Source organism: Triticum dicoccoides, chromosome 4B, assembly GCF_002162155.2.
Source record: "Triticum dicoccoides isolate Atlit2015 ecotype Zavitan chromosome 4B, WEW_v2.0, whole genome shotgun sequence".
NCBI lineage: Eukaryota > Viridiplantae > Streptophyta > Magnoliopsida > Poales > Poaceae > Triticum > Triticum dicoccoides.
In genome coordinates, this window is record NC_041387.1 from 504,962,973 (window position 1) to 504,970,843 (window position 7,871).

The 7,871-nt window shown below is 44.2% G+C and overlaps 1 long non-coding RNA gene across 1 annotated transcript; it reads left to right on the forward strand.

The window, feature by feature from the left end:
* Positions 1-487: 487 nt before the first annotated feature.
* Positions 488-3,617, forward strand: LOC119291126. Its single transcript, XR_005142222.1, has 4 exons — positions 488-1,027; positions 1,303-1,385; positions 2,527-2,671; positions 3,272-3,617. It is a non-coding gene; the product is annotated as an uncharacterized LOC119291126 (long non-coding RNA).
* Positions 3,618-7,871: the final 4,254 nt, after the last annotated feature.

A 7,871-nucleotide genomic window follows, 5' to 3' on the forward strand; every position in this document is an offset into this window, starting at 1 on the left:
ATGAGGATGGAATGCAAAATGACAAGAGGCACAAAATGCAATATGGTAAGGTGAGCATGACAATGAAAAGAGTAAACCACATAACCAAACAAGATGAGGCCAAACATGATAAAAACCCACAAGAATTGGATGAAGGTCAAGTTGATATATCGCCAAATTGGGACATGTTACATCTGGGGTGTTACAGAAGGTAGCCCTTTTATGATGGACATGATGGACTGTCATGAAAATCGTCACAAATCAACTTACTCGATCAAGCCATTCGATTTTTAATACATTATCCAGGCGTCACCGATGACTCCTACTGATGTGTAGTGTGTGGCTGGTGGGTTGGCCCATATGTCAGTTGAATGTAGTCAACAGTATATATATACATATATAAAAATAAAAAGCAGACGCGCCAGAAGTTTCGAGAGCGCGCGTGGACGTGCAAAATTTTAAGTCGCTGACGCGGGCGATGGCAAAAATTTCGAGCCAGCCTATTTAATCCAAAGTCCACACCCATCTAACCCTAATCCCCGTTCTCTCCTCCGTTCCCTCAGCCGCCACAGCCGCCGCTCCCGATTCGGGCGATTCCGGCGGATATTGCAGGGGTGGAGCACACCACCGAGCTCGCCTTGCTTGGATCGATCCTTCCCTCCGGCAAGATTTCCCCCTCTCGACCTCAACTGCTTGCCCAAAACCACTTCCTGTGCTAGGGTTTCGCCATCCGGCATCGCCTTCGTCGTCGGCCCTTCTACGGCCGCCTATGGCGCTTCTTCTCCGTCGTCTATAGTGCCCTCACGCGCGCCCTCGCTTCCTGATGGTCCACCTCGAGAAGGGCGGCACGGAGGACCTCATCCCGTAGGATCCATGGATGCGGCGCACCGTGCAGCCACCCATCCGGGAAGAGGGTGGGCACCGTGGCTTGTCCTGCTCGACGACAGCTGTGGCGAGTGCGTGTGCTGCTCCTCATCCTCAAACTCCAAGGAGAAGCGCCAGTACAACAGAAGCACACCCCGCCCGTGAACAATGGCCATGGCGCTAGGTAAGGTTGTGCTGTTGTGCCTATATTGTCGTTAGTAAACATTTGATGGGACAAATTGCTTGTGCTGGATGTGGTTAGTCTGTAGCTTGGTAATCTTATTTTTAATTTTGGGGAAAAATTGCTGCTTGTGCTATCAAATATGCACCTTAATCTGTTATTGGGCATGCCAAATGTTATCAAGATCAGTTTCTGTATTTGTTTCTACACATGGACAAAATAATCTTTTAACAAATAGTACGACTGATTGCTGATGCGCCATGCTTATCTGCCTATAGGATTCTGCGACAGCCAGCTAACTAGTGCGCCATACTTATCTGCCTAATCGGCTGATTGGGGGTTCTGTTGGGTTGACAACCAGGTAACAACATGGGGTTCTGTTGTGCTTTCTTTTCCGCTGATTTTGTGTATGATTTGGGTCAGGACTTGTTAATTCTAGCTAGGCAAATTTTATGATGAATTCATGCTGAAAATCCATGGTCAATCCTCTGACTGTATTTATATCAGCTTCCAACATTAATCTCATTTTGTTAGATTGGTCCAAGTCTGAATGTCGGATTGTGCCTATAGAAATACTACAAACTTGTACTCGAACTAAGGGAAAATGATTTTGGCAAAAGATAAGTTATTGTCTTCCATCTGTCTAACTTCCAACAACAAAAAATAGAAATGCCATAAGATCTAATACCACTGTTCTTCTTTACATGAATTTCAATCACATTGTGTACATATATCAGCTTCACACCTTTTTCCAAATGGATTATACCTTGTTATTGTTAATGATAAAGCTCCTCAAAACAATATATATCACCTTTGGTCGATATAAATCACTGTTTTTGGTGCCATGCTTTGTATGGCCCCTTGTTTTCTAGTTCGCCTCGGGCCCCTGAAATTTCAGGACCGGCCTTGATTGCCAGCATACTTGATTGAGGATGCAATTCTTCCTTTCCATTTTTAAGAAGCTAATGTAATTTCTGATAAGTACTGTTGCTATAGTGCTAGTGCACAACACCAGGATTTTACATCACATTTTTATTATGATACCGTTGCAAATGAAATGGCTTCGATAATATACAACTGCTTGCTAATTGTACTCATACAAACAAGATCTCCATATCCACAAGGTTGGCCAACTGATTGGCACCAAGTTCACACCCTCATAGGTATCTAGTACTTGTGCTACTTTTTATTGGCCGGTGTTAGTTGCTATGAAGTAGGCCGGTGTTAGTTGCTATGAAGTAGCTAACTGTAGCCAACTCTGGATGCTTAGCCTCTAGTTATAAGGATTACCTGCTGCTGCTTTTGCCACCTCTTATGTTCCCTGAATGAATGGTTATGTTGCTATCTAACATTTCACTTTTGTTTCTTGATTTCTTGGATAATGTTTTTCTCTTTCTTGAGAATCATCATATTGGAAAGGCTGCTTGTGTTGTCAAATATGAACTATTTATTACGGTTGATTTCTGTGCTAGTAATGCCTATTGCCTTCTCCACCCATACAGGACGCCCTCCTCGAAGCAGCCATCCCCGACGAGCTCTCTTCGCCGGAGGAGATGGAGCAGCAAGTCCAGCACCCGCTTGGCCCCTGTGTCCTATCTTGCGTGGACAAGCTCACCAATGGCTGCGTCTTCCTTCCCTCCTAGCGTGGTGAGCTTCTTCCATCTCTCGACTTTACCCCCAAATCTAGATGACACTTGCAATCTGAATACAAATCATGTTTTTGTTCAGTTTAGAGGTGGATTCAGTTTCTGAGATGTGAGTTTGATTAGTTACAGATGGTTTTGCGGGTCTGATTCTCTTGCACTATTACACGTTTTGTTTTGATGTTTGCCTTTGTTACCAGAATAAAAGTATTACTTATGTTATTTATTCTTACAGTGGGTACAGAAGTTCTCCCCTTGACTTTTTATACTTTCTCTGAGTTTCACATACTTTATATTTCGCAGCACATGAGATTGCATCATAGGAAATTTAGAATGTTTTCATAGTATGATTGATTTTGTTGCACTACTTTGCATTGCGGGAGTGAAAAAAATATATGACTTGATTGCATGTACTCCCTTTGTTCCTAAATATAAGTCTTTTTAGAAATTTTTAATATGGACTACATTCGAAGCAAAATGAGTGAAGGGAGTAATTCATATTCAAATCTCTAAAAAGAGGAACAAAGTGAGTACTAAGTTAATTCTAGTTTAACATACTGGCTATAATATTTTATAATGTGACATATTTTTTATCACATGGCAGATATTGGTTTATGGAGTATTTTCAGCAACGAAGACATTTGTTCTCACGACTTTGGTGTGGAGGGGTGGATATAATGTCTAGGAACATTGGATGACCTGTGGTTGACGTCCGATGAGCGTTGGGCCTCGCTTTGATGGCTGCGATGCTGGTTGTGGAGTAGCATAGTGATCTTCAAGACGTGCTTGTAAAACTAATCTTATTTGGGTCTTTTTTTTTGCTCATGTATAGGTATTTTCTAGTGTGTTTATGTAATTTTCTTTTTTTAATGAGATGAGATATTTTTTGTCAAATTCTTATTACCTTAAATTTTCATGGACCAAGAGAAATGAGGGATGGGCTAATGTCACTGGAGTGAAATTAGCGGGCCGTATCTTAATATTTAAATTCTAATAATTGGGTTGATTACTGTATGGGCCGACACTTGCATTGAGCTGAAATTTAGTGGGCCAAAAAATTTGATGGGCTGACTACTACATGGGCTGCCACGTTAGATCCCACATCAGATGATGACGTGGTAGACAAGTTAACGCCGTTATGAGCATGCTAGTTGACTGCCATCCATGACGGCTAAGAATCGTCAATGTTCCTAACGGTTTTGGATGATCCGTCATGGAGCATGCAGTGGTCATGGAGCATGCAGTGGTCAAATTATGACGCGATATACGTGACGGATTTGAAATCCGTCACGTATGCCCTTGCATGACAACTTTGTGCAGGTCGGTGACGGATTGTATCCGTCACGTATTAACAGATTTCTTGTAGTGGTAGCGTCATCTGGGCCATCCAATATGATTCCAGCCCGTTTTAACTTCTGGCCCATGTATGGCCCATGACGTCTCGGCCCATATGAGGCCCTTTGCAACTCTTGCCCCATTAACAGCCCGTGGTGAAACTGGCCCGTAATGAACAGTGTATCACTTTATACCCATTAACGACCCATTATTCCATTGGGCCATTTCCAGCCCAAGTTATCTTTCGGCCTTCTCAAGGCCCATTTATTCTTGGGCTCATTTCCAGCATTCAGTTACTTACGGCCCGTTACTGTCATTTTCTGCTTGTGGGCCAAATTTAGCCCATCGTTACAGTCGGCCCATTTGTGGCCCGTTAATACGTTGGGCCATTTTCATGTCAAAAAACCCGCTGTTTTCATAGAGTTATCAAATACGGCCTATTAAAGGCCTGTTATGGTCCACGAATAGTACGACCCGTGATTGGCGAAATGATGATACGCCCCGTAGAAGGACCATGGATCCTACGGCCCGTAAAAGGCCCATGGATCATACGGCCGGTAGAAGGCCCATGGATCGTACGGCCCGTAGAAGGCCCATGGGTCCTACGACCCGTAGAAGGCCCATGGATCCTACGACCCGTACAGAAGGCCAATGGATCCTATGGCCCGTAGAAGGCCCATGGATCATACGTCCCGTAGGAGGCCCATGGTTACAACAGTTCGTGTGTTGCCATGATTATTTTGGCCTAGTTACCAAAAATAGGTTATTGTGGCCACTAGAAAAACACAGAAAAAGAACTGCAGTGACTACAAGTAAACAACTAAACAAGACAATAAGGAAATAAATAAGCAAGAAATTAACGCTAGCCTATTACCGCTATTACACATATTACATCCACTGGGCATCAAAGTTCGCCACAAGTGCAAATATAGGGAACAAAGCAGCATATTACATACACTGGCCGTCAAAATTGGCCACCAGTGCAAATAAACACGGTGGCAAAACAAGAGCATAACTGAAACAACTTCAGAAGATCTCAAGAAACATTATCCTGGGTATCCACCATGCTGGCAATAAGCTTAGCAATCTTATTAGCTTTGTCCTATTTGGTGCTAAAATCCTCCAACGCTTGTTGTTGCACCAGAAAGTATGCATATGAATGCTCCAGGGACTTTTGCAGTCCTTCCGCTTCTTGTCGCAGCACAGCTGATCGATGTCTTTCAGCTTGTAGTTGAGACTTAAGAAACCAAACTGATTCAGACAGTGAGTTTGAATAGCTTGTGCAAGCGGTAGTGGCCAGTAACTCGAACACTAAACCAAGACAGGACTTTGGGGTTGTCTCACTGTCTTTAAGATAGTCTTCCTTAGCTATTTTATCAGCTTTGTTGGAGGGCAACAAGGATGTCTCACTATCCTGAACCTTATCTGCATTACTTCCTTTACCATTGTTTAATAAGACACTCTTCCCCAATATTTTGTCAGCATTCTAAAAGAAGAAACAAGTAGACACATAACATGTTTAGCATGTACTAGTATATGAAACTCATTTCTGTGAACCAGTTCATTAGTAAGGTGGACAAGATTAAACTACCAAGTCTTCTATTGCCAAGTACTAGTACATAATAAAAGCATCAAACAAACATATATCTATGTCCTATGGTCACTGCATTGTCTTGCCAAATCAAAATAGAGACACAGTTCAAATCATATCAGTTCAAGAAAAAGCAGCAATGAAAGAATACAAAGCGTGGGAAACTAGACGGCACAACAAGATTTCAGATGGGTACCACGGGTCTACATGTACAACAACACTATTGGCTCTGTTGTGATGCTACTAATGTGCATGATATGAGAAGTCAACTGTATACACAATTGAAATTGAAATCAACAAAGCTATTGATAAGAGCAAACCTGTCAAAGAAACATGCATGAACATACCTGCTGTGCCATTGGAGTTTCGATTGGATCCTTCAATTTAAAAATAAGTTTGTATGAGTAAATACAGTGATACAAGAGTAAAGCAGTATGCACGATAGCAATCATAGTTAAAAAAAGGCGCGCCTAAGCGAGCGCTTAAGCGTGCCTAGGCTTTAGGCGTTGGCAAAAGGCATTGCGCATAACTACGCTTAATCTGTGCATAACTGCGCATAAGCATGTGCTTTGGTCAGTAAAGCACAAGGTGGTGGCAAACGCACAATTTACGCATAGCGCTTTTTTGAACTATGATAGCAATGGAATCTTAAATTAGAACAATTGTTCTTAAGGTTTAGGCACTTGTTCTACATGAACAGAGTACGGTAAGACGCAAGAATATAGTACTTAAAAATACAAAATGAGCTCATAGACCTTACCACATTCTTGGTTCGGGACCAGTACAGAACGAGGCATTCCCAGTCATCGTCCAGTAAATGTGTCTCAGGAGAACACAAGGGAATTTGATGAGTTTCTTTGCCGGTGAAGTACGTTTTCTTCAGGTAATCCCGATACTGCCACCAAGCATTCTTGAAGATAGCAGAGGCATTAGCACAGGTTACCTCATCCTGAGTTTCCAAATCGGTCCTTCTCTATAGAGAAAAATGGGAAAATTTGTTGTATTATAACCATCATGGAGGTAGGATGTATGGGACAAAGCAAAGTAATTGCCATGCATAACATACTTACACATAACGACACTACAAAAAAAGACACATCCGTGACATTTTGGGCCGAACAAATTTTTTTCCTGTCATACTTATGACACTTCTATGATGATAATTGTGAAAAAACCCGGTATCATCGTAGATGTGGTGGGCTCCTACTTCTATGACAAAAAATCATGACAGAAAATGGGCTTTTGTCCTGGGCGGGCCAGAGACGCAGCTGCATGACATTCTTTGGGCCGTCCATGACGGAAAAAACCGTGGTAGAAGCGAGGGCGAGGAAAATTTCAGCGGGTTCCGTGTTACAGTGGGTGGTCAGGAGCCGAGCGATGCACGTTTCTCTTGTACACGTACGCGCGTGTGTGCGAAGCGTTGGGCTCTAACTGAACCCGAGCGATTGCACTACCTATGTTACTGAACTCGAGTGATTCCTTTGCTACTGCTGCTAACTGAAGCCGATCGAACCCTATTGCCTCCTTCCCTTGATGAATAGTGAGCATTGCTGGGGGTTTGGATGAACAGTTCCCGGTGGGGGTGGATGAACAGGACCCCCGTGGTGTTGCCTCTGGATGAACAGGACCCTGATTGATCGAGACGGTTGGGACTGGATGAACAGGACCCCATGGAGGGCTGGATGAATAGGACGACCCCGTGGAGGGCTGGATGAACAGTAGATAGTGGAGGGGTGGATGAATAGTAGCCCGTGGAGGGGTGGTTGAACAGGAGCCCGTGGAGAGGGCTAGTTGAACAGTAGCCGGTGGAGTAGCGCACGGTGGAGGCTGCATGAACAGGAGCCTGTGGATGAACAGTCGCAGGTGGAGGCTAGAGGAGGTCGACGGTGGATGAACAGTAGCCCGTGGAGGCTGGAGGAGGTCGACGGTGGAGATGAACATTATCCCGTGGAGTCCCGTTTTGCGGTACGCCACACCCCTCCCGATGAACAGGACCCCCGTTTCGACCGTAGCACTCCAACACAAGTCCATTTCCTTCGTTTTGCGGTATGCCACACCCCTCCCGATCAACAGGACCCCGTTTCGACCGTAGAAGGTACAACACAAGTCCGTTTCCTCCGTTTTGCGGTACGCCAGCCCCCCCGATGAACAGGATCCCGTTTCGAACATGGCCGGTCGAACACAAGGCCGTTTCCTCCATTCTGCGGTACGCCAGGTGAGGGAGTCCTGGATTAGGGGGTCCTCGGACAACCGGACTATATACTTTGGCCGGACTATT